This window comes from Poecilia formosa, unplaced genomic scaffold (assembly GCF_000485575.1).
Source record: "Poecilia formosa unplaced genomic scaffold, Poecilia_formosa-5.1.2 Scaffold22, whole genome shotgun sequence".
NCBI classification, from domain to species: Eukaryota; Metazoa; Chordata; class Actinopteri; order Cyprinodontiformes; family Poeciliidae; genus Poecilia; species Poecilia formosa.
Window position 1 is genome coordinate 1,708,182 of NW_006799961.1, and position 27,087 is coordinate 1,735,268.

The following is a 27,087-nucleotide window of genomic DNA, read 5'->3' on the forward strand; positions in this document are numbered from 1 at the left end:
TTTGAATGTTCGATTACTTATAATCCCCACTTGCATCAATCGGGGAGACCCAGCTTCTCCACACTGATGTAGTTCTATCTTTACCATCCAGAGGGCACTGTTGCCCACAGTCTGAGCTGCCTGGGCTTGCTGATGGGCCTCCTGTCCCCTTGAAAAGACACCAATTCACACAATTACATTCTAATTAAAAAGAACAACCTAATTAACCCAGGGAATGTGTTCCATAATTCGACAACATTACCACGATCATCCTTGTGCTTGTAAATGATTGCTGATAAAAAAGCAAAGTAAAAAAAAAAAAAGAAAAAAAAAAATTAAAAAATTAAAATTAATGGTGTTCACTAATTAAAATGTGGAGATAAACACGGGCTGGTGAAAATGAGGGAATTCTGAGACTTTATAGTTTTAAGTAGTTTTATTATGACCGTGTCAAATATAAATTTAAGTCATCATATTTGCTTTGAAGCCTGGAAGCTGTGATTGGGATGAGTGAGGCGTCACACAGCACGCTCTGCTCCTCGCCAGCTCCCCAAAGAGACAGATACTGAAGAGCTGCTCTATATCTTAAAACATGCAGAACAAGAGCCTCGCTGAAAGTGATACGCCGGATCAAATTGCTATCATAAATTCTTCATAATTCAATAAAAACAGACTTTGTGTTACTAATACATTTCCAGACGTGTTCCTTAAGGATTCCGAGGCACGTTGTTGTGTGCTGGAATGGCAGCCACTTGACTGCTCCTGACTTGCGATTCGAAAATTGAACCAAAGGACAAAGAGGTGAAGCGACAATGAAGTGGAGAGACACAGGGAGAGAATTAAGGCGCAGAATAGCAGTACACTTCTGTGGCTCATCATCACCACCTATTCCCCATTCGGCAATATATCTTTCAAAGCCCCTCATCACCATCACAAGGTAGAGTCTTCCGCTCATAATGACCCATTTAAAGTAAATAGCCTTGATCATCAGCATGGTGACCATTATCATAGATATATGGACGGGCATGAGACTGCTCACGTGTCACCCACAAACTTCGTCTTTGTCATTTGGATACGTAAATGAGTGCATGGGTGTGAGCATGCATGCATTACTAAACATCCAGTTAAGCATCATTAGCGTACAGCTATAGCTTTTGACTTAATGTCTATAAACTGCTACATTTGGCATATAGTCTTACTATCAAAAAGTAATTTCTTTCCCTGTAAAACATATCTGAATCCTTTTCTAAAAAACGCTGATGGGAAGTGCACGAAAGTCTTCCTGGAAGTGGCGGAGCCTTTAAAGCTTATGGCAACCGGTGAGCACGATCTGTTACGATTCTAAACTTTTCTGTCTCGCACAGTCCTTCCTAGCTCTTAATAATAAATATGCACAACTTCAAAAAACATACAGAAAAAACATGACACATTACTTGGTACCATTATTTATTTAAAAAAAAGAAAGAAGGGAATTAAAATGCCAAAAAAAAAGCACATACACGATTCAAAAGCTTATTGCAACTTTTCTCACAAAAACTGATGCAACTTTTTTCAGGTATTGCAATAGTCTTTCTGTCAGGATGAGGTCTGAACTTTAACTGGGTCAGAGCAATACCTGGAATTTTTTATTTTATTATTATTATTTTTTTTTTCTGAACTAGACACAGTATATTTGTGTGCCCAAGATCATAGCCCTGTAACACAAAAACCAGACTCCGCTAAGTGTCAGCTTTCCCACGGACGGTTTTACATTTCACTCTGAAATTATTCGGCATACATACGAGTTCATGATTGGACATTGACTGCAATTTGCCCAGGTAGAGCTGTGCAAAGCAAACCGAAATAAGCACCATTTTCCCCTATGCTGGGCTGCTGGTATGTGGCATTAGTAGCTGACATACTTTATCGTTTGTTTTCCCAATACATTCTTGCCAGACATTTCCATTTTAGTCGTATTTGTGCCAGTCAAGGGGCTTTGGTTTGTTAGGATGCAATGTGATAAACGTAAGCCGTGTGGCAGGTTCTCTTTTAAAAGAGAAGGACCTGATTTCCTCACGCAGCTGTAAAAAAAACATGTCGGACTTGTTTAATGTTTTTTTCTGAAGTCTTGTTTTAAACTCTTAACATCCTAAGTGGCGTTTGCAGATGCCTCCTAGCATGACATCGTTTGACTTTTGGTTCTGAACTCGGCTACGTTCATATTCCACACAAACTCTCGTGAATGTTGGCGCCTCTTTTAACTTCAACGAGATTAAAAGAGACTCTGCTTTAAAAAGGCTCAAAACAGATTCTGCTTTTAAAAAGAGAGTTAGTCTCACTGATGATAAGTATTTGATTAGTAAACCGTGGCTGCTACGTGCTCCTTATGAAAACAAATACATCTAAATGTAAACATGAAAACATTATTTCATTTAGTTTATTATAATATAAAAACACAATAGAAAAATCGAATGATTTTTTTTTTTGTTTTTATCTGAATGAATCTGCATTTTAAGATGTAGACTGTACAGGTTGCACTTGCCAGACATAGGTAATAAAATTACACATGTCCCCATGTAAACACAAAATAATGGAAGTGTTCAGCATTAGCATAATGCCATGCATATTATATGCCTAGATATTGAATCTCTTAATGCTGGTCACAACCAAACGAAGTGTAGCACAAAACGGAGCACATGTTTTAATAAATGATAAGAACCTGGGAGTTGTTTGAAATGTATATCGCCCCGATGTACCTCCAAGAGTTGGCAGGAGCCTCATGCACAGAAGTGCATCAGTTCCCTTACCTTCACTACAGAGGGGATAGATTTTAAGGCATTTCAATGATTGTCATTTACTAAAGCAGCATATTTATAATTCAAGCTATAAAGAACAGTTTATATGGACAGCATATGACATACATGTGTAGAGACACACACACACACAAGCAGACACTTGCACAGAAGCAGTGGAGATGGTGTGTGGCACAGCCTGAGGCTATCTGTCTGCCATCGTGACTCCTGACGCCCTCCTGCCTGCATCACACCGTCAGTTATAGAACGACTGCTTTTTAAAGACATGTACAGGGACAAAAAAAAAATAAAAAATCGTGCAGGTCCACAAGTGAAAGGACCTCTAGTTTGTTTTAATGACCCGGAGTGCAAGGATGAGAATAATGTCCTCTTCACCTAACATCCAAAGGTTACAGAACAAAAAAACAAACATAAATAGACAAAAATAAAAGTGGCTTTAGGAATGTAGAAATATTAACATGAGAGAATACCAGAACTATGTGCAGCACACTCACTAATACATAGTAAAAATAAAAAAAAGAATAAATGTTTATGTTTGATCCTGTTCAAGGCTTATGTTGTACAATGTGCCTGACCCTTTAGATTACCGATGTTCGTCTGTTTTTGATTGCAGCCAGAGCATGTGAAACTGAAAGGGCTGCGCAAGTGGCTGCAGACATTTTTTTTCCCCCTCCATCTAAAAAACTTCTCTCCCCCCCTTTTTAATACGCATAATATACTGCATATTAGCACATACGTATAGAAACTGAACATATCTAGTGCCATCTTTGGTCCAAAATCACCAACGGGATCATTTTTTTATGGAAAAAACATTGCTTTTGGCAGCTTTATTATTAATTCACAAAATTTATAGACTGTGATTTTGTATTGCCATCCATATTCCCTTAATTTTGCACAATAAGTACATTCTGAAGTTTGGATAATTAGGATTTACTGTGTATCATGCAGATGGGGAGCCACTTCCACTCACTGTTTGTCAGGCTGCATTTGCGAAATGGATGTCGTAAAAACGCACAGATGTTCTTATAAAAGTTAATGAATACAAATGTAAACAGTGAGACATCAGCATAATTTCATGCAGCATATTGTGAATGGGCTTCAGGTAGTTTATCTAGCTCTGCGCTGGCAGCAGTGAGTGTTGGAGAGGAGGTAGTTAGGGACTGGTGCACTGCCAAGCCAAACTCCTGAAGCATGCAGAAGGCTAATGCTCTGCTTCTGATGTGTGGCACTGAAAAACCACAGGACCACTCACAGGGTCCACTAAAACTCCATCACTCACTCACACCCTGGCAGAGACGGGGGAGAGGTGGAGGTGTGCCGAGTAGGAAGGCAGGGGGAAAAAGAAAAAAAAAAGAGCGATGGCGGTAAAGAGGGAGAAAGAGGAATGGAGGCAATGCTCGGAGTGGAGTGAGGGGGGGCGGGGGGTTACAGTCGCAGCATTATGACCACATGATTGAGAAATGGTTGTGTATGGCAAAAAAAAAAAAAAAAAAAGACAGAATGTAAGGTGGAAAAATAGACTCTCTGTATAGCCAGGGTGTCATAATGCATATTCCATTCATCTCTTTTCTTCTAGGATTTCTCATCCCTTGGTGGCGTGAGTAAATCAGATAGCCTGTATCAGATGGAAAGCAGTGGGAGATTCTGAAGTAGATCAAAGGTGTGGCTGTGGTTGAGATAAGTCTACCCGCCATCCAGACACAGTTCATCTGTCTTAAATGGCTGCTCATTTCTCTTGTCAGATAGGAGAAAGCCTATATATAGCTGTGATTAAGACGTACTGAGCAACTTTCCCCCGTCAACAGGAGGCTTTAGAGGCCTTTGTTGCCTATTAATCATATTTGCTTTAAATTAACTCCCGCTTTAGGGTTGTAACTTTTTGACACGCTGGCGTTGCTGTGACATACGCCTTAATTATGTGGCACAGATCCATCCAGTTAATCTTATAATTTACTGGCACTGCGCAGCCTGAGCTTCTCGTGCTCTGTGATTCCACTGGCGCTCGCTCCAGCCCAAAATGTTGCAGAGAAAAAGTCAGCCTTCCTGTGCTCGAGCTGCAGATAACAAGAGAGTTTATGTGTGCATGTAACTTTGCAAACAAATCTAAGATATATTGAGTAAATATCGATAATTTAGGGTACCTTCTCTTACACCAATATCTGAAAAATATTAAAGTGCCGTTATGACAAATGAGCTTGATATCGTTTTACACATTTTAATTATTCCTCAAACCGTTTGCGGCGATATTTGTCTTTTTCTAATTCATTCCATCTCTGCGGTTCAAAGAGATTAAGCTTTGACCGTCTTCTGCACAAACACCAGAAATCTAAGTTTAAGAAAGATTTGAAACCGCACAGAGCAACAGCCATCCCTCGTTTCCGTCCGTCTCAAAGATGTTTTCCTGTTCCCAAGTCTTACACACCCTGAGACAAAGCATAGGCATCATTCTCACTAAGTATTATTTACAGCTATTATTTCTGATTGCTAAGAGCAGATTAGCCTGTGTGGATTGTCAAAAACAAAATCACAGCCGGTGATTTGGCGTTCTCTGACCAAAGCACCCATATACTTTGCATTCTTGCAAATAACCCATCATTTTATCACAGAAACCGACGCAAGTAGAAGAAAAATGTTGTTTACTCGTTTCCTGCATGTTAGCTCTAAACCTTACTAAGCTAATTGTTCTACTGCCAAGCCCCCATCTTCTAGAGTACCACATTCTATATGCCCTTACTCAGCAAGGCCCTTAGCCTTCACAACATACAAAGCACGAGCATCCTCCATACATCAGTGAATGGCCGTCCTCATTTCCATCAAAAGCCAAAACAGCCTTCCATTAAATTGCGCGAGGCCAAACACGGACTTTTTCCTGGAGTAAAAGAGGCGGCTCTGCAAGTCTGGTTGCATGTATGCAACAATTCCTGAAGCACACACAAAAACAATCATTACCTTTTGTTTCTTTTAATTTTAAAGTTTTGAACGGTACACAGTTATGGCTTTGATTCTACATTCAATGCAGAATCAAAATCAACAAATGGTAAGCAACAAGTCACTGAAGAGAGGAAGCCTACATGCGTTAGCTGACTTAATGTAAGCTTCAAAATCCTATTGTGGGTTTTCGCAATCTCCGCGGTCCTTCACCAGTTCAACGGGGCACAGGCAGGACTTGGCTGCCTCAGACACTCAGTCTGTTGCTATTGCTTTATGATGTCACCGGCAAACACTCAGTGCAGGAAATCACACAGCCAAACAGTGAAACAATTTGTTTAATCATAAAGTGCATTTACATAAGGCAACGGCTGCATAAATGAATGCATAATTGAACAGGTTAATGCATAATGTAGCGCTCCCCAGGGACAATAAATAAAGTGCCTTTTGAAAAAAAAATAAAAAAAACTGTGTGAGACGGAAAAAGATACAGAGCGAGAGAAGCAAGAGACAACGTTCCCCACCATGAACCAATCAAACATTAAACACTTTCAACGAGACAATGCCAAGGCCACCAAGGTAGGGAGGAAAGGAGGTGGGAGGGGCGGTGGGGGGTGACAGAAAAGAATATGGCAGGAAATAAATACATAAAAAGGTGAAGCCTTGCTAAGAGGATTTCAGGACATGCTTCGTTTCTTTCCATAATCTGTCTATTAGCACCAAAGCATTTCCAGCACTCATAACCATGGCAGGGACACCATTAGTGACAAGCTTATGCTGTAATACAACTTAACAGAGCCTCCTGAGAATTTATCCTTCACTCTGTTGTTGCATTTTCTCTTTATTTCTCTTTCTCTTCTTGGCTACCGTGCTTTGTAATCTTTATTGTTGAAGCAGTCGCTTCTTCCGCCCCGTTTGTCATCTTTTTGAGTCCAGGATGACGGGGTTTGTTGAAACACAGTTGGCTTGTCAAGCAGGAGAAAATATTAAAACAATATTATTTCTAGTCAAAATTAGGAGGGGCGGAAGTCATCAGCTGATCAACACACCCTGTGCGCTGAGTTACGCTGTCCTGTCGCGGTACATTGCAGTTTCCTTGATGAAAAAGTAATACACAAAAAGAATAATTAAAAACATGGCAGCTTTTGTAAATGCGATTCACTGGGTCTGCAAAGGTCAGGATTTTTACTCTTTTCCCGAGTTTGGTGGTGTAAGCTTCTTTAATCACTTTAAAAGTTAAGTTCTCAGCAATGGCCTTGTTGAGTAATAAAGATATCTCGTTTCAAATTTTTCAGGAAAAGAAAATATACAACATACAACAGTTACAGTTATACTGTTGAAAAACTTGGAAAAACTTACCATGGATTACAAAAATGGATAGATTTGAAACTAAAAATGTTTAATGCTCTTCAGAAACGATATTTTCTTTTCAAAACCAAAGTAAAGCAAAGTGCATTCAACGCTCTTTTCATCATCAGCACCACCTTAGAATTAGACAAGCATAAAGTCCCTTATCCCAAATCACAGTTTGTAATTTGCCAAACATTTACGCACTGAAAACAACAGAAAATGAATGATTACTTAAATCTCTTATTCTCATGAAACCAATACTGTCTTTTTTCTCAACATGGCTACAGTGATTTTTTTGCAACGCTTCCTCTACCTTTCTCTTGTAAATGGGATGGCCCTTCTGGGGTTCATAATTCGAGGTAGAAACTCTCTTTATGATAGTAAACACAAGACAACAAATTACACTTTTTTTCCATTTATTGGTCACTCTATTAATAAAATGTTCATAATGATATAAATTCAGATGAAACTGACTAAGAGTTTGTGGCTGTCTGTGCGCTTAAGTGATGATCTGTGCGAACGGGCGGACGAAAAAAGTCATCATTTTGACATTTCACTGTCGACGTGCACATCTCCCTCTATTACGTTTTTTTTTTTGTTTGTTTTTTAACCTGACTTCTGCAACGTGAAGGAAGCAAAACAAAGTGGCTGTATTCATTAAAGCGGCTCTTATGTGCATCTCAGTGTATATTCAGATACCTGTCAATGTCTGTTTGCATCCTGGCGGCCCACAGCGCAAACACCGCTGGTGTGTATGTGGCTGTCAGGTACGATTGCGGCGTTGACACTTGGATGTGTCACACCTGATTACAGATCTATGCTTCTTTCTTTTCGCTCCCGCGCGCCTCAAATATGTACGACGCACGCGTGAGCGCGAGGCGCGTGACAGGCAGCCGTCGACGGCGGTTTTGGCGGCTGATGTCGGCGCTGCGACCTCTGATGACGCCCTCCATTTTGTCACCGGCAAATCACGCAGATTACCAGGAGCGCCATCTTCTTACTCTGTATGCTAATGAAACACAGAGCAGGAGTAATGAGAAAAAAAAAAAAGTGACACATAAAAAGACGGAGGGATGACGGTAAAGGCACAGGAAACGGTGTACAGTACGAAGAAATAGGTGCGAGACGCATAAAATGAACTAAAAGCTTCAAATGTGTGCAACGGTAATGAGGGAGGAAGGAGAAAATCCAAAGAGAGGGCACAGCTGTGAACGCACACTGTGTGAAGGAGATGAAAAACAAATATAGAATGTGGGAAAGAAAGAAAAGGGAGGCTAATGAAGGTCATCAGCAGCCATAGTGGGGTTCCCATTGATAGAAATCTTAAGGGGACTTCTAGGGGCGGCTATGGTGAGCATGATGAATACGATTAGAGCTGTGTGAGCGTGTGACAGTAATGAATTTAGGGTGAGGGTTAGGAAAGGGATGAAGGTGTCTGAGGGTTGAATTTCAAACGCAGACACTGACCGGTCGACACACTGATCGTTTTGAATGTGTTTGTGTTTTGTGCTGAGGCAGCCACAGTCTGGCCTGCTGTAATTTATGTGAAAACAGAGCCGTCAGGAGATGTCGTTAGCTAAAAGGCTAATTTCATTATTCCTCTAATATGGAGCATGATGACTCCTTTTGATGTCTTGCTCTCCTTTTCTCCCTTCCTTCCTGTTTCCTCTCTTCTCCTCCACATCCACACCTCCTGCTGCCTTTTTTTTTGTCTATTTACCCCTCCTTCGCCTCCTCCCCCCTCCCCCCTCCATTCCCGATTCAGAGGACCTCCTTTATTCAGAGCAGCCGGCCCTTTCAAGGCTGAGGGAAAATAGTCATGCGTCTGCATCTGAGTGTGTGCGAAAAAGTGAGAGTGATTCTCATTCGTGGCCCTGCTGAAGGAGGTGACGGTGACTCACCTTTTGGCCCACAAACTCACGCACACACGCGCACCTAGACACTCCTCCCTCTCTTCTTCATCTTTGATGTGTGTTTGAGTCCATGGCTAATCAAGTAGCATCAGGCCTAGTCCTCATTTCCCCTTCACACCAGCCCCATTAGGGAGCAGGCTTTCTGGAGCCCCCCGATAAGGACAATATGCTCCTCTTTGCCGCTCTCTCCTCCATATACACCCTAAATCTCAAGCTACTCTCTTATTCTTATTTCTCTACCTTTTCCGCTCTATTCCCACCCCTCCCTGTCCGGCGTCTCCTCATTCCCTTTTCTGTCATTCTTTTTGTTGCAGACTTCTCTCACCTTTAGCTTTCCTTTCCATTTCAACATCACTTCCCAAATATCCCATTACTCCTCCTCCTCCTCTTTTTTTACTTCCTCATTTTCTCCTCTTAAACCTGTTACTCTCAATACTAACCTCTTTATCCCCTAAACCACACACCACATCTACATCTTTTCCAGCTTTTGCCAGTCTTCCACTGCATCTGTCTGTTACTTTCCTTTCCTTTCCTTCCGACTTCGAAACTTATTTTCCAAATTGTGGATTTCTTTTTTTCCCCAGTCTTTTCTACCCGTTTTCCTCATTCCCCATAGTCCTAGGCTGTTCTTCTGTTTCAAATTGCCTAATAATCTTCCGCTCCCACTAGGCCCCCCTGCTGTTCTAAACTGTACTATTCCCACCTGTTTCCCCTTGTCCTAATCTCAGTGGAAACCTTTTCGGGTGAAAGGAGCCACATGCTCGTGTAACCTATTAAAAGTTGCAAATCCGCGCAATCTGTAACTCTTAGAGCCATAAGCTCTAAAATAAACGACGAGGCATTTACCCTCAGCATGACTTATTGCAGTTCCCACAAAAAGTTGATGGCGTAAATTTCAGAAAGAAAGAAAAAAAAAAAGAAATTGAACAATCTGTGAAATGATTCTGTGATCTTGACATAGATTATCTATTAGATCTAGGTCTCGATCTTGAGGAACACTGCACTAGGTGCATGCTCAGTGTTGTCCAGCAAAAAAAGAACCTCCACTCCAGTCTCAAGTCTTCTGCAGCCTCTGTTGCCAATAGCAACACAGAACATTAAGAGAATATGTCTTAATCTTGATAACACCTTGAGATCAACCTTATACCATTAGAAATACATTTTTAAGTTCACTTAAGCAAAATGCTTCTTTGGGTTGAGCAGTAGAATTAAGTATGTTGAGTTGGACTCATAAAAAGCTTGACCAATCTTTCCCATGCTGAGACTGGTGAGGTAGACGCGATGGTGTGGTGTGGGGCATGCACATTAAAAAATAACCACCGTTTTTAATGACTCATTATTCAAGGAGGTTTCAGTCAAGTAAGATATGAGGATGAGATTCTGTAACAAGTGGTAATACCATGTCTACACTCTTAGGCAATCCAAGATGTTATCAGAAATGTCAAAAGTTTAAAAGCAATCATTCCTGATATTGACAAAATGTATGTTAAAAAAAAAATAAAAATAAAAAGCTAAAACAAATATTTAAATAGGAATGTTCCAGATTAACTGCAATAAATGGTAGGAAGCATGCCATTTGAAATGTTATGCAGTCAATAATTTATATCGTGAACAAGATGGGTCCTGAGACTGCGCCTTGAGGTACACCTTTTCTGACGTCAAGAAAGGTGGAACTAAATCCATCCATTTGAACACACTGCGTCCTTACGAGCCGGGCAATCGGCAAACCAAGAGGCAGCTTGTTTAGAGATGCCATTCCTGAAAAGAATTTCTAACAAGATACCGTGGATCCACAGTGCCAGATGCCTTGGATAGGTTAATGAACAGGAGCCACACAATCTTTTTAAATCCGATGCCTCAAACACATTGCATTTGGCAGATGCTTTCATCCACAGAGACTTAAAAACGAGGATATAACAATGCAGTTAAAATCAAATCTAATAATGAGCCTCTTAGAAGAAAGGTTCTTCTAAGGTTGTGTCAGACTCAACAGGGGGGGCAGAGTATAAACGCAGCGCTGGGTAGGAAATTAAAAGACAGGTCTGTCAGTCCTTTTGTTGTATACCAAGCCGGCCATAAACAAGCATTTTGTTTTCATTTTGCAACCAAAATGATGGCTGATGTCATCTGCTGTTTATTTTTAGCGGGAAGATTTAGAAACTGATTTAAAGCCATCTGTCTGTGAGACATTCTTGCTTTGCCAGTAATAGGCTTGAGGATTAAACTACTACTTTTGCATTTGGCGTATTTTAGTTTTTTGAGCAATATTTTACCGAGCAGCTTGTTGTTGAATTTCTTTTTTTATTTTTTATTTTTTCCAGGTGCAGTGTAGAGACTTTGTTTATGAGCAGTTATACACAAAACATATTTGAACAATGTAGCAAATATGACAAACCTACCTAATACATTATTTTCTCAGATAAATACATACAATCAAACAAAGCAAATTACATAAACTTTGTCTGCACGGCACAGTCGGGCTTAATATCTGAAAGGCAAACTGCTGGAAACTTAGTCCACAAAATATGAGGTAAACTTATTTCTCTCTTTCTTTCAGTGGAGAGGGCCAATCATTTAGAAAAGTCTGAATTCAAGAGTAATACTACCGCTGCTGAGGTCTTATGGATGTTTGCAGATTAAAAACTAGTGCTGATTCGCTGTTTAATGTGTGACAAGATTAATAAAGCTCCTCTGTATATAATCAGTGAGCTTCTGCTGGAACATTTTGTCACAGTGAAAATAAACCTCTGCCTACAGCTTAAATTTGACTACAACAGCAGATTGTCAGCATTCTGCAGCATAGTTTAGAAAAAAGCAGCCACAAAAGCGCATCACTGTCTCCTTTTAATCATTTACTTTATATTCCAGGTGAGACATGTTCCAGCTCCTTATGTCAGAATTATGTAGTTCTCGGCCTGTTTTTCCCTCTCCGTCTTCATCAGACACACTTCTGCAAATAAGAGTTATTACAGAACGACAACAAAGCTCTGCAGCTAACAGCCGAAGCGACTGCAAGGTTTTGATAGATTTTTCTGGTCCAATTTCCAACTTTTCAGAATTCAAAGTTCTTAGTTCTTATAGGCCTCTCTTTGCAGTTTACATGTAAAGATGGATGAATGGACAAAAAAATTAAATATCAACGTTTAGGCACTGCTTTTAGGATAGTTGAATGGAAATTAAAAAAAAATCATCTTGTTAACCGTGTTTTCTTTATTACATTTATCCAGGCCTGGAATAGGCAATGTGGAAGCAGAAGGTAAATAAACGGACAATGTGTCACATGACTAATATGACACATGCTAGTTCCTATAAATGAGCTTTTTCTGTAATTAATTTACATTAAAGTTCTCCATTAGACTACAGTAATACAACAGACTATGTAGCAGGGAATGTGCTCCAGGCTTCACCGATGACGACATTTATCTTTGCCAGATTTAGCTTTTTGGTCCATTTGCAGAATTAGCAAAACGATAGGTATACTTTATGGCGACTGAATACACTAACATTTTCAGTCACTGAAAGTTTATTCAACTTGCTCTGTGTGCCTTCACCCATTACAAGACGGTAAAAAAAAAAATAACTAAAACTGTCAGCAAACGCAATTAGCTGTCATCTCGGGGACAGCATTCTACCACAGGTTTTACGATTGTTAGAGACGACTACAGGAGACAGACTCACAACATGGCCCAAACTGGAGCTGGTAACACACATGGGTACAGACACCCCAATCATTTGTACCCAGAATAAGGATAAAGCCTCGTAAACACAGTAATGAGGGCTGTGATGATCAACAACTTCAGTCTCCATCGCTCCATTTCTCTTGTGCTTCAGAGCCCACATCGCTCACAAACAGCCAAGCGCTAATTTGGGATAAAAAGAAAATACTGACTTGCAATATTTTCCTGGTTTACCACAGACTTCCAAGGGACCACACATACAGGAGTGAAGTACCTCACATGCTCATTTGATAAAATTAGGTTAGGAAGGAGTCTGTTCTGCTCTTTCCGTCTTTGTGAGAGAGCAGCTGATGGTGTGGAAATTAGGAGCCTGCGTGTGCTTGTGTGTGTTTAGGAGTGTGTGTGTGTGTGTGTGTGTGAGTGGTTCACTAATCCCTCCACAGAGCTGAAACGAGTTAAAAACACATCAAAGGGAAGCTTAACCTCTGTGAAACCTCACCGGGTTTTCAAGAACAACAAATGATCATTCTCCTCATTGTTTCCAGGGGGAATCTTTTCACCGCTGCGTTGCTGACTTTTCCCCGAGTCCTTGGAGTTTTCAAAAAAAAAAAAAAGCCTGTGGTTTCATTTTTAATGACTGTGCCATTTGTGTGACTGCGCACGTGTGTTTGTGAAAGAACATAGGTGTGTGTAGGTGTGAGGAGGTGCATGCGTGCATGTGTGTTTGCATTTAAAAAGGGGGTAGTTTCGTCTGTGACACGGCAAATGAGGGGAGCGAAGCTAACAAGGACATAGAGCTCCGCACGAAATCATTAAAATGTCCGACATCCTGACTGGCTATACAAAAGTTATGTATATACACAAGCAATGAGGGATGGAAAGGGGGTTTGAAAGACAGACGGGGGCGATGGAGACAAAGGACGGCAAGATGAAGAGGCCGTCAGAAGCCCGAGACCCGTTTTCCCCAAATTCTCATCATCACAGTATAATAGCGCTCTTTCTGGTTAAATATTTGCATACTTTTTCTCTTAACCCTTTTCTCATGTGAATAAGCACCGGCCTTTTTTTTTTTTTAATTCTTCAAACTACAAAAAAATGATGTGTCAACTGTAGATGTACAATGGATTATAAGGCATAAATGTGCTGTATCACTGCAGCAAAATCTTATTTAAGTTCATTTACTGTAATTTTTCATGCCTGGCAATGTATTTACATTTAGGTCTGACATGGTAGTCAAACATTCAACAATATAGTAACTATACTCACATGCAATCTATGCTATGGAGCATTTCACGAGCTGACAGAGAAACGTTAATAGAGGCACTCTGAAATATGAATACAGTAGGTACAGAGATATGCAAATACAAGTATGTCTGTTCTCCATTATCTATAATTAAACCCATGAAAAACAACAAAAAAAAAAAGCCAAATAAGTTTTAGGTACTTTTAAGTCACATTGTAATGACTTGGTGCTAATAATCTTCTCCACAGACTCGCGGAGAAACATGCCAACACATAAAGGCACGTGGTCGTGTTTACGAGAGTAGAAGTGGGACACATGGTGCGCAGCTGCAGTGTAACGAGAGAACGTGTTAGAAGCATTTATGCCAACATCTGCGCCATGTCTGTGGATGACGATGATGATGTGATGACACTCATTCGTCCATTTGCGAGGCTAACATCATGAGTAGGACGGATTTACTCCTTAAAGATGTGGCACTGAGTTGCATACATCGTATGCAAGTAATTTAGATTCCAAGCTGAGCAGAAAGTATTCATTTTTCTTACCCTTTGGGATTTTACAAATAAGTGTCGACATTTTATTATTTATTATTTATTTTTTTTACCTCAATAGGCTAGATTCACATTTGTCTCAAACGTTGGAGTGTTGAATCTGTAATCAAGAGATCAAGAGGTTTTTTGTTTTGTTGTTTTTATTTCATTGTGGTGGGATTTGCTGAGTTTTGTAACACCAACTTGTGTTGCAGTACAAACTGATGGTGTATTTTTTCTTCTTTTTTGTGCTCAAAATCTTAGAAAACATTTTCACAAATGTAAATGCTGCACAGTATTACGACTGGCACTGACTCAATGAGACTAAATGGTCTCAATAACTGATAATAAACAGTTGTGCAACTTTTATGATGTTTTATTTTTCTGGTAGTATGAGTGGCTATAAAATACTAAACTTTCAGATACAGTATTTGTTGTCTTTCATGCAAAAGCCTTCTGGTTCTGCCAAACTAGGCAAAACTAGAACCTTTTGATCTGACTTTGATCTGCAGGACATAACCCTCATACCAAATAAATAACAAGAAACTTAAAAGTTCAAAAGTAATCACAGGTCAAAGTCAGAGGGTTCTACTTGCCAGATGTTCACTCATCCTCCATGACAGCCACCTTCCAGACAGTAGGAGACGGCGCACCCCACAGCTGGCCTATCCCCAAATGCTTCACCGAGCCTGGGACTCACCTGATCTGTCCCTACCATCTCCTTTCACCTTAGTTTGGGTTTAAGCCCCATCAGTGTCCCCCTGCCACTGAGTTGATTCTCAGAGGAAGAGACAAGCTGGGGGATGGAGGCAGAGAGAAGAGAGAGAGGTGGATGGAGGAGTAATGCTGAGAGGTGGATGAAAATAAGATCCGTCGCTCTAGTCTTCTGTGCCTGGACGTCTTCTCCTCATACAGCCTACGCAACCGTTTACTCTTCTGCGGAGGACATTTAGCTGGAGAGAGAGAAAGAAAACATTTCAGAGGAAGACACGCAGAGAGAAAAATGATTCATTTTTTTTTAACGCAAATGACAACAATGTGAGCAGGGACACACTTTGAGAAAACTTTGAGGAATCCCAAACATTGAGATTCACATGATCAAGTAAAACTTCATTCAGAGTCGCAGAAATTCGATGAACCATCAGAAGTAAACAGCTATCAGGTTTTACCAAGTAGCTGACATTTCAATACGACTCTCATTCAAGCTTTTGCAGTCCCTTTCTCACAGCTGAAGGGGAAATGCAAATGGGGGTTGGAAAAGGGGGCTTGAGGAGTGTGTTGTGCTCACGGTTGGAAATAGGAATCATGCGACAGGAGAAATTTCAGCATAAAACACAACCAATTTAAGTGATCATTAGAGGTCTTATTGGACGGAAAATCACCCGTGACACAAAACAAATTGCACATTGTCAAAACATGATTGGGCTCGCTGAAACGCAATTACAGACAAGTGAAATTGTGTTTTGTTTTGTTTTTTCCTTTTTTGACAAAAACATTTAGGTGAAAGCAGGAGGAAATTTAAGCTAAGAAGTCGTTTTCAAGGCCTAGACATTACAGAATTTTGCATCTGCTGTAAAACACGGCACTTTGCCGGTTGAAAGAGAAGGATAATGAAGCAGATAGGAGATTAAAAGAACGAAAGATTTAAAATTACTCATTTTAGCTCTAAGGAGGAGTAGAACGAGAAAGTTAAACAGGCAAAGAAATAAAAAAAACCCCAGAAATGTCAGATATTGACAGTTGCACACATTCGCATCTCTTTTTCTGTGTGTGCAAGCTGCGCTTAAAGAATGATGTCACAATAACATGTCTGGCCATGTGTGCTCTTATAACTGTGCATTACTGCGTGTGTGTGTGTGCGTGTGTGCGTGTGTGTATAAGAGTAAGAGAGCGAAACACAAATGGTGATGAGACAGACATTTCCGGATGTTTCCCATCCAGACACCTTCCCCGCCCTCTATATACACACACACACTTAGCATGTCTTTCTATTTTCACGAGGACTTTCCACTGACTTCCATTCATGTCTAGAGTCTTACCCTTGACCTTTAAGTACTGTATTGCCAGAATATGCCTAGCCCTAACACAAAAACAGCAATTCTTCATATAGGGCCGGGACTTTTGGCCCCATAAGCAGCAGTCGTTCCTTAAACGGTCCTTTCAAAGACAAGGTCATGCATGCATGCACACGCAGACACACACACACACATATATAGACAAAGGTGAAGATGCATAATGGATCTGATAAAATGTATGACATCCGATGATCAGAAATAGTCTTAAGCTTCATTTCTGCCAAGCCAATAAATACACTGTGTGTCACAACCATCGTAAGTCGCTTAAAGAGCATATACTGTATTCAACTAGAAAGCATCCTTCAGTCTGTTAATTTTATGCTACGCCAAAAGTAATAGAGCCTATAAATGAAAAACACTGAGGCTGACATTTATAATTAACTGCATATTCAGACAGACCTGATTAATTTTGTTCGTCTTTGGTGGCTCGGGGTACCTTTTTCTAATTGCATGGGAGGGGGGTAAAATTAAAAATCAAAGCTTGTCAGCTCACTCGTCACATACCACGAGTAAACTGGCGTGCATCGGTTTGATAAAAAGGACGTGAGCACATCTATAAGTGGGGTTGAGAGAAAGACAGAAGGGCACAGTAAGTGGGGATTATGACATTTAACACATTTCAATAGCTCTGTTGGAAATGGCAAAAAAAAAAAAGCTCAAAACAGCTTAATGAAGAAAGCAGTGGTTAATTTAAATTATGTTACTTAGGAAGTAGACGCTGCTGCAATTACAGATAAAGATTATTTTACACAAAATAAACCGTCACTAAATTCACAAGGTCTTGGAAATACTTCACTGAAACTAAAAGGGTCAAAAGCACATGTACGCTTCGTCAATATGCTAAAATCACAGCGCCATGTAGTGGCCTGGCATTACAACTACAGCAGGTTCAAGGTCATGGCCGTGCTGTGTAAACGTGGAACTTTTTCCCCATCACCATCCAAAAATACAAAGATACCAGATAGTGTTCTTGTGTAATTTTTATCAATAATGAAATGGGAAGAAAAAAAAATGTTGGACTGGCTCGAGCTCTTTCCGAATGTTTTAAGCATAGTCCGCCCTCCAGCTGGTTCTGCACGCCATATAAGATAAAACCTTTCCAGTCCTAAAAAGAAATGCACATTTGTCCTGGTGTGTAAATTTATAGTACCACCAGCAAGTCTTTTTTTAAAGTATCACTGCTTTTAAATTCCAGTTGGAAAACTGTGAGCGAGGCAGGTGAGTGCAGGCATCTGAGCAATTAGCCCAACATAGGAAATTAGGAACTTTTTCCTATGTTATGGCTTCAATATGTTCAATATGTTCCTATGTTATGGCTTCAATATGTTATTATTGAAGCCATAACAATTTTATGGCTTCAATAATATTTTAAAGGACTGCACGTGATCATTTCTACTTTTGTGTTTGCACATGTCATAAAGCCACCAAAATTTACTTTGCATCAGATTCGTTGAGTTGCTTTAACCTGAAAGTGAACCAATCTAATGCATTTTCTCTCATCTCTGCCTGAAATAACACGACATTCTCAAACAAACAAAAAAAGAAACAAAAAAAAATAATCAAAAACCTAAGGTTTAATGATAATCATGATCTCTGTTAATTTGGTGTGACATTTGAAAAGTTTGCATGAAATTAGCTTGACAGTGGAATGGAAATCAGGTGAATGTGTTCTGTGGAGAGCCTCTGGGTGAGCGGGAGAGCAAAGCCTCTGTTTGATGAGCAAATAAGACTGATGCAATGAGACAGACCTGATTTATAACCTGACGGCTTATACATGAATAAACTAGCAAAATCATCCAACTTCTTCAGGGATATCTGAATATTTGTGTGCGTGTGTGTGTGTGCAGGTGTGAGAGTCCAGCAGACCAGTGAAATGTTTCTATCCTTGCCTTTCCCGGCAGCTTGTGCGTTTGTGTGCAAGTAGATTGTCCGTGCTGGATCGATGTGTGTAATGATTCACACTGGAGATTAAGAGGCGCCATTACACACCTGACCTGTTAAACAGCACCTTTCTCTTTCCCTCCGTCTGTTGCTTCCTGTGTTGCTCCATACTCCTTCGTCTGGAACCTGCAACTAATGTCGGCATTAAAACTTCAACAAGTACCAGCTTTCCTCGCAGCCCGTCAATCAGCGGGCCACTCCGCAAACTAACAAAAGTCGGGTGAGCCATTCCCCGGGCCCAGGAGTTTTGGAGAACTGAGGGGGCTGAGGAGTGCTTTTGATTTGTCTCTCCTTTGGTGATTTGTTGACTCTTGTGAAGTTCAACACAGTAAAAAATGTCAGCATTTCCCAAGAATATTCCTCTGTGTTTTTTTCCCCCACATTGTTTTATCACAGCGGGCCATTTCCCTGCGCTGTCATGGAGAGATCAGCGCGGCTGTATTGATATACATCTTTCTCTGAGTTTCATGAAAGGGAAATCATTTACCAGAGAAAAGAAACGTCACTGCTTTTTCCCGATACGATTTGTCCTCCTCCCCCCTCCCCCCTCACCAAACCAACGCCGCCCCCTCTCACCACCACCTCCAACCCTCCATCCCAACCCTGCTACAGACTTTTCACTTTTATCGTAGGAAGAGGAAATGGATGTCTGTGTGTGCCTCTGTGTAAGTGCGCTTGCGTGTTTGAAGTTGGACGCTTGAAAGCTTCCTCTTCTGTGTGAGCTCAACAGCAGGTGGGCTGGTGTGTGGGTTTGTGTTTGTGTCTGTCGGGTAAAAGGACCGTCAGGACGTGGCGTGTCTTTGTGTGTGCGTGTGCGCGCGCAAGTGTGCGTGTGCATGTATGACAATCTTACTTGTTGATTTAATACGCCAATGGCCTCCAGGTTGCTTTGCAGTCTCGAAAGCATGTCCTCGATTCTGCTGAGGTTTCGAGCAACGGTGTTTCTTTTCAGTGCTGCAAGACAAGTGAAAGCCTCCGAACCAGCAAACGTATGGAAGTAATTTTAGACAAAGTCGCTTTAAACTTGAGCTAAGCAGGTGAATTAAATATTTATTTCTGCCGTCAACTGAAAGGCTAGCTCCAAACAATCACAAAGACGTTTTCAAAAGACAAAAAGCAATTATTAGTTTTACATTTTTGCCACATTGTGGCAACGCACAAAAAGCAAATAGACGGATCCACTGTAAAAATGTAACATTTTGAAACTTTTGTTTTAAAACGTGGAGAAACAAATGTCTCTGCGTGCGTTTTCAATGAAATTTTATTAGATAGTTTAAGTGGAGACAAAACAAAAAAATGTAAAATTCAGAAAAATATACAGATACTTTATATTTGCTTCTATCCATACAGAGAAACATATTTTCATACAACCGCAGCCAAATACTGATGAAAATGTTGAGCACAAGAGGTTAAGATGCACCATCTTCGTTATGTCGACTTTCATTAAAACTTATTACTAAACTCAAAGATGGGTTGGCAAATAGGTTCCTGAAATCATTAAATTATAATGCATATGAATCTGGGAAAAAAGAAAAAAAAAAAAAGGAAAATGCAGACAGGGAACATTAAGAGTACAAGAAGCCATTTAAGATTTTAACTGTTTATTAAATCTGTTTTGGGAAATGACAAACAAATGTTAGGGTCTCGTATCTTCAGACCCAGGGCTGACTAAGGAATGACTATTAAATTAACGACGGTGGATAATGGTGCTCTGTGCGAGCTGAAAAGCTTGCTGCCCCCGCTTTACGCTTTTTCTTTCATGCTCCAATGAACCTGTCCAGTTAGCATTCGGGGGGGAAAAAAAAAAAACCCTTCTAAATACTTTAGTGAAGACTTCTTAGCCCATTAAAGTACCACTGTACCTCCTTTATGTTAATTTTCTTGTAAAAGAGCAAGCTGGGATTTTCTATCAGAGCAGCGGATGGGGAAGACAGTCCCGTTTTGCTTCAGTTGAGAAGATGCATGCACTCCTCGAAACGCTGATAAATGGCATTATTGTTCCTGTAGATGTGATGGTGGCGTCGGGGTTTCAGGGCGGAGGGCTGGGGGGAGGGAACTCAGACACAGACACACAGAGTCTGAAATGTTTGCTCTCATCAGCCACAAGTTAAAACATTTAAATTAAAAAAGAAAGTTGAGAGACTATGTGAACCGACATATTTGCATGGAAAGTTTGTACGATTCGTAAGTTCTTGTGTTTTAGTCGATTGTAAACTTCAACTATAACAATAAAATGAATGTAAAAAAAAAAAAAACTGTCATAAAATAGTATTTGTTTTGATTTCTTTCACATATGCTTTTGAATTTTAAGACTGCATAGGAATATTTATGTTTTTAGATGCATGTTATATAACCTTGGAGTCACTGTGCAACGTTATGTGAAACAGGCAAAAATAAAGAGCCTCGTTTTTCAGTTGTATACGTCAATGGAGTTGTGCATACTTTTATTAGTTTATGTCAGCAAGTAAAACATTAAAAATGAGAAAATGCTGAATAAATAAAAATCCATAGACAGACGAGCAAATAGTTGTAATCTGAATCTCTGCTTATAAGCAAACTAATTTAGCTCGGCCAATAATAAGCCTTTTTTTTTTTTTTTAAAGAAAAACTCATTTCCCAAAAATGACATTTACCAACTGAAGATAATTGCAACTGACCCATACAGATCTTTTAATTTCACACCATAAAGATGATACAGAATGTTAATAAGAGAAATGCTGAAATTTCCCTTTGATCGCTTACATTGCGATATAAAATTGAGTTCCATGAGTTTCCAATCAACCACCGAGGGGGGGGGGGGGGGGAGAAGAAAAAAAAAGAAAAAAAAACAAGCAGCGTGAAGTTCTGCGTACAAACCAGCTCTATGAAATCCAAAGCGCCACATCGCCGCAGATTCTTCAAATGATTTAAACTCTTTTCTCGATGGTAATGTGGTCTTCAGCAGATCATGAATCATCGCCGCTGCTGAGACAACTGTGTGAGATTTATGCACTCCATGCGAGAGAGCACAGCGATGCGCGGAGCTCCTGGCATGACGCCTGTGTAAACATATGTTCTTCTGTTTACACGCAAACACGGACGAGTGTAATTAGCGGCCTAACCCAATCAATGTGCGTATAATTACAGTCATTACCGTCAAAGCCAAACAACTGCGCGCTCTAAACCAGCCAATAAAACACGCGCTCCCGCTCTTGCTCCAGTCTCACTCATCTTTCTTATTTACTGCTCTTATTTGGCTGTAAATTTTATGCAAGACTCGGCGCCCTGCTTGCGCAGCCACACTCTTATCGCCCGTCTCGTCTCTGTTTCTCTGTCACTTCTGCTCTCTGTGTTTGTACAAATCCTCTGCTGTGATCACTGGCTGCTCTTAATTGGAGGCACATCATTAGCCGTGGGACTGATGAAGCCTGATGCTTTATGAGCACTTCCCTCACACGCTTCGTGTCAGACAGCAACTGAGTCAGTGTTGCCAGCAGCAAGCAGCATATCAGTATCCGCTTCCATCACTTAGCCCTTTTTCAGCAGCTACGTCCTTCTCTCCATACACTTTTACTGCTAACGCTTTGGTTGTAGAGTAAAGCTTTCGTTGCATTGTTCAATAAATTTGTTTCAAACCACTGGTGGAAAAAAAAAAAAAGGGCAACGTATATGCTACTGTATTCTAAACATGACAATGACCTAAATGTGCAGGGAAAAGGCTTATATTTCACTGCTTTTTCATATTAAATGCAATTTGTTTCCATACTGGACGTTGTAGTGGAGATCTTGTGAAAGGCATTAAATACTTTGATATGTGACTGAGAAAGGGATCAAACGTTAACGCTCACAATAATGGACGGTCAGCTCTGCCTCGTGAACCAGACTCCCATGCGGAGCTTCTCTTTCATATGTTGCTGTACATAAATTAAACTTCTTTCCTCAACTCACAGAGATTTCGATCTTGGATGAAACAGTTTGAACTCAACCCTTTTCGTCTTTGAGTAAGAGAAAGGGCTTTTTGGTAAAAGAGTCTTGTTTACTCACCAGGCGAAATCTAGAACTTTAATCCCACCAGACAATTATCTCTGCTCTGCATTTTCTCTACTTCATTTGCACAGCCTCTGGTTGAGGTCTCGGTAAAGTGGTCACAATGTATTGCAGACATATGTTTTTGTTTTGTTTTTTTAGTTATGTCATTCATAGGGGTTTAATGAGATCTCATGTCCAAGTAAAGTTTGCCATGTGATGCACTATCCTTTTGCTGTCAACTTCATCTGAGGCCATTATGAACTCCGGATATTTAAGCTTGAACTCCATCTCCTATTTGTAACTCTTATTTTGAAGTTTGAAAGAAAGCATTTCTTTAAGGTTTCCTGCTATATAGAAAGAGTCGACAAATACCCGCTTCCAGGCAGCTATGTAGCAGCAATTCAGGTATTTGGTAGAAAGGAGAACTGATGGCAGAGGGGCAGATGTTTATCCAAAAGTTGTCGCAACACTGAGATGGTTACAGATATGCTTAAATTGCTAAAACCTAAAGTGGAAAGACTTACTTTTAGCAGAGATTCTTTAACAAATATTTTTTAATTCATCCAGCATTTATTTTTTTGTGTAAGAACACAAAAAAAGCCATCCTATTTCTGGGAAGTTGGACAACCTTAAGACGAAAACAAAAACTGCAACATATAGACAAGAGAAACCCAGGCGGAAATATTCTATACCCCAGACCTACAACTTCAGTGGTAAAGAGCCAACGTCCTGCAAATCTTAGATACATCCCTGCTCCAACAGACCGGATTTTTTTTACTTTTCAAAAACAATTTAGATCAGATCTTGTTCTCGTCTCATGAGATGAATGAATCATTATGCCACTGATTATATGACAACTGGAGAACAAAGCAAATCAGACATTTTAAAAAAGAAAGTCTGAATAAGAGAAAAACAACTGCTGTTGTGAACACGGTACACTGCAACACTATAAAGATTTTACATGAATGCAAAATATATATTATATATTACACTTTAAGAAAATAAAAAAACATAAGACTCATCCTTACAAACTTTAGTATTTTACCTAGTGTAGAGTTATATCTCTTTTTGTTTTGTGTTTTTGTCAGACTTTCTATGGGCTGGATTATTTTTTAAAAATACCATTTGCACTGCTAAATTCTTTTTCTTTGGAAAAGTAGACAAAGTTATCTTTGTAAATCTTTTTAATAAACCTCTATCCAGTGAAGAAATCTCAACATTGTGCTGATTGCTGTCAGTGATAGTGGCACTGGAGGCACTGTTAAGTTAAATCCTTTGCCACAAGTAATGAGATTTAGGTACAGAACGTATAGGCCTGTCATGCAAATATCATGACACATTCGTTTTCTTACCGATATGAGATTATCATATATATGGCATTTAGGGTAAGTGTGTCTGTGTGGTCGTAATAACAAAGCAACAACGGAATGAAATGAATTAGGAATACTCATAATAAACAAAAATGAAGATAAGAAAAAGCTTGGAACACAATGGGAGGCTCTGTGGAAGTCGCTCTCATTCACAGTTTTTATATATCTTGTTCCATGTTATTATATTTGCTCAATCAAACCCTCTCTTATGCATACATCTATATGAACTGCCTCACTCTCTGTCCCACTCTCTCGCTCATTTGCAATTATGAGGGAAAGACAAAGAAAGGCGATTCATCTTTCTGTCGCAGCCCCTTAATGATATCATTAAAATGACTGACAGCTTTGAATAGCACTGGGAACCTACCCCAGTCAAAACAAATCTGATCCGTTTTGGAAACAGAGCCTGGTGGTTCGTTAGGGGAGGGCGGGGTGGTGGTGGGCAAAATGGGTGAGGTTTTCGGGAGGACTGTTAATGAGGAATACCTCGGGGGTGGGGGACACACTGGCGGCACAGAGGGGTGAGGGGGGAGATACTGCTTCAGGCAGGTGCCCGCACAAACACCCGTCCCCCGACATGCACGCTCTTCTTTCTCACTTCCATCCTACACCCAATCCCATCTGTGCAACATTCATTTTCATTGCCTTAATGAACCTAATAAATATATCTCCTCTCTATTGATGAATGCCATTTGACAGCCATAGGGTGGCAAGCAGGAGAGGACAGAAGACACTTGATTGGAGTGTAATGGTTGTTAAAGGCCCAGCATGAATGACGCATTCAGATTGAAGAAGACACATAATGCACATACATTCACACACACACACACGCACACACACGTATAATTACACTAGGTACACACAGGTGGCCAAGGCCTATGGGGTGTTTCATCCACAACTTGACAATCCTGCCGTTGTCATCGTCATCAGCTTTGGCGATGGGTCATGTTCAAAAGCAATAGGTTCTGATTTGTAGTGAATCAGAAGAGCTGACTCCCCACTTCTTTTTTTTTCCCTTTCATTGCTCAACTCTCACTCTCAGTGATTCCACCCTGCTCACGGCAGAGCTTCGATTTGATTCGCAGCATGGCAACCTTGTGGCCAATCACATCTGAGGATATGAGGTCGTACCGTTCTGTGAGGAGGGGACAGACGTGTGCAGAAAATGTTTGTTCCCTCAGTCTGTAGACAGTGGTAAGGACACAAAAACCTATAAATATAGCGGACACCTGTAAATAATATATTGGTAATAGCAAAGCAGAGGACATAGTTTGGTAACTGAGTTTAGCTCTGTTCAAATGCCTGCTTTCGTATCATAACAAATGCATAAATTTAGGCAAATTTAGTCTTCTCATAAAAGCACTGAATGCTAAAAGTTTCATTGACAACCAAGGCATTCGTGTTTTTCACATTAGGCTAAAATATGAGGCAACAGATAATGATAAATTAAGAGCCATTTGGGAGCCGTACCAAAACAGCCAGCTCTCTGTAAAGAGCCAAACTTCCCTTCGCCAGTTCAGGCCAGATCATGTATAAAAGAGCGACACATGGTGGGCAGCAGTTTTGTTGGATGTGAATGCTTAAATCTGATCAGGTGCTGAATGCACACACACATGGACTTTCATCTACGCTCTCTCCTAATACATACAACACATCCAAACAACACGCATACAGATGACTCACATTTTCTGGATGCCCCAGTCTTGTTTCTGGGCCTGCAAACGATTACAGCTTGAAAAACAATCCTGTTTGTGATCAACTCTCCTTTTTTTTTGTCTCTTCTAATTTGTAGTTTATGGCACTTTGACCCCGCACTTGTTCACCTCTAAGCATTCCATCTCTCCCTTCCCTTCATTTCTACCCCTTCTTTAATTCTCTCCATCTCTACCTTTAGCAAGTCATTAGCCCCTTGAAGGTGTCCACCAAAAGGAAGAAGATACAATGACAGTTTAATAGACAATATGCAGAGAGCAGCATTGTACTACAGACACCTATTGTCATCAAGAGCCTTTTGTAAACTTTTCAGGCAAAAACATAGTAAAATATACCACACAAAGGTCATGGTGCCCGTAACTCTGTCTTTCCAGCTGGAGGTTCAGACAACACATCTGACACACAAACACTCTCAAAGCCTCCATAAAATGAAATTCCACACCCATTAAACATTTACCCTTGAGTGTATTTACTCCTGTATTTTGTTATACCAGCTTTCAGACTCCAGGACTATTACTTTTGCTACAATTGTTTTGTTTATGTGAGATGATGTTTTCAAGTCCTGTATACATATATGGAGAGCGAACTTTTACACAGTGCGTAATTTCTAGCAAAATTAAGAGCTACCTGCTTAACTGGATGCAATGGAAACATGTTTCATGTGAAGTCTGCTACATCAGCACCATTTCATACTTTGACAGTGTAAAGGGGACATAAAAGGATTCTGACTGCCAGGTGCAAATATGTCAGCTGAACTACAAGAACACACACACATGACTCACATGGTCACACTTTGATAATTCTTCAAATATGCCTTAGATGAGCACTCTTTTCTAGCTTAAAAAAAAACTGCTATGCACGACATAGACACAGAAGATCTTCATATGTTTCAGATAATAAATCCTTGTTTCTCTTCTTCACTAATAGTAAGCAGCACCTTATTTTGAGCTTTGATCTGGGCTATCAGGCCCTCAAAAAGATCTGGAAAACATACTGGACGAATTCCTTAAGCCCTTAGCTGTCGCCAGGGGTGGGCTGGGGTTGAAAATCAGAGGGCGGCTGCGATGGGAGCACTAGTGCGTTTTATGGGGTAAAACGATCCGACCACCGGTTGGTTCGCCCTGGAACAGACCAGTCATTTGGAAATCTCCCAAAGGTGAGTACGCCTCTGACAGTTACCCACAAACGCTTACATGTCAGACAATGGTTCAGTGAGACACAGTGTTCTCATAACAGTTAAGAGGTTAAGCTAATACTACACAAAGTGAAGAAATGTAGAACAGCATTGTTTTTTTGCAAAAAGAAAAATGAAAATGAGTAAAATTCAAACTTCCAGTAGGGAAGAGCGCTTTGACCACTTTCACTCATTCTCCACTATGAACACATGTTTTTTTCTCTCAGTAGTAGATATTGGACATATTGCTAAGATGTCTACTGGGGCATATGACATGAGAGTGCATCATAAAAGTTTAAAAAAAAAACAACATAAAATTCAAATAGACGTAATATTCACATTTTTGTAACTTATTAAAATGTTCGGCAGTAAAGAAAAATAAAGTAATATACCA

The 27,087-nt window shown here is 40.2% G+C and overlaps 1 long non-coding RNA gene across 2 annotated transcripts in view; it reads right to left on the reverse strand.

Annotated features, from left to right (window-relative positions):
* Positions 1–14,555: 14,555 nt before the first annotated feature.
* The window catches only part of LOC103135263 (uncharacterized), a 109,894-nt gene continuing 97,362 nt past the window's right edge, over positions 14,556–27,087 (reverse strand). For both annotated transcript variants that reach the window (XR_475905.2, XR_475904.2), the window contains one exon: positions 14,556–15,365. This is a non-coding gene — a long non-coding RNA (uncharacterized LOC103135263). The remainder of the gene's footprint in view (positions 15,366–27,087) is intronic.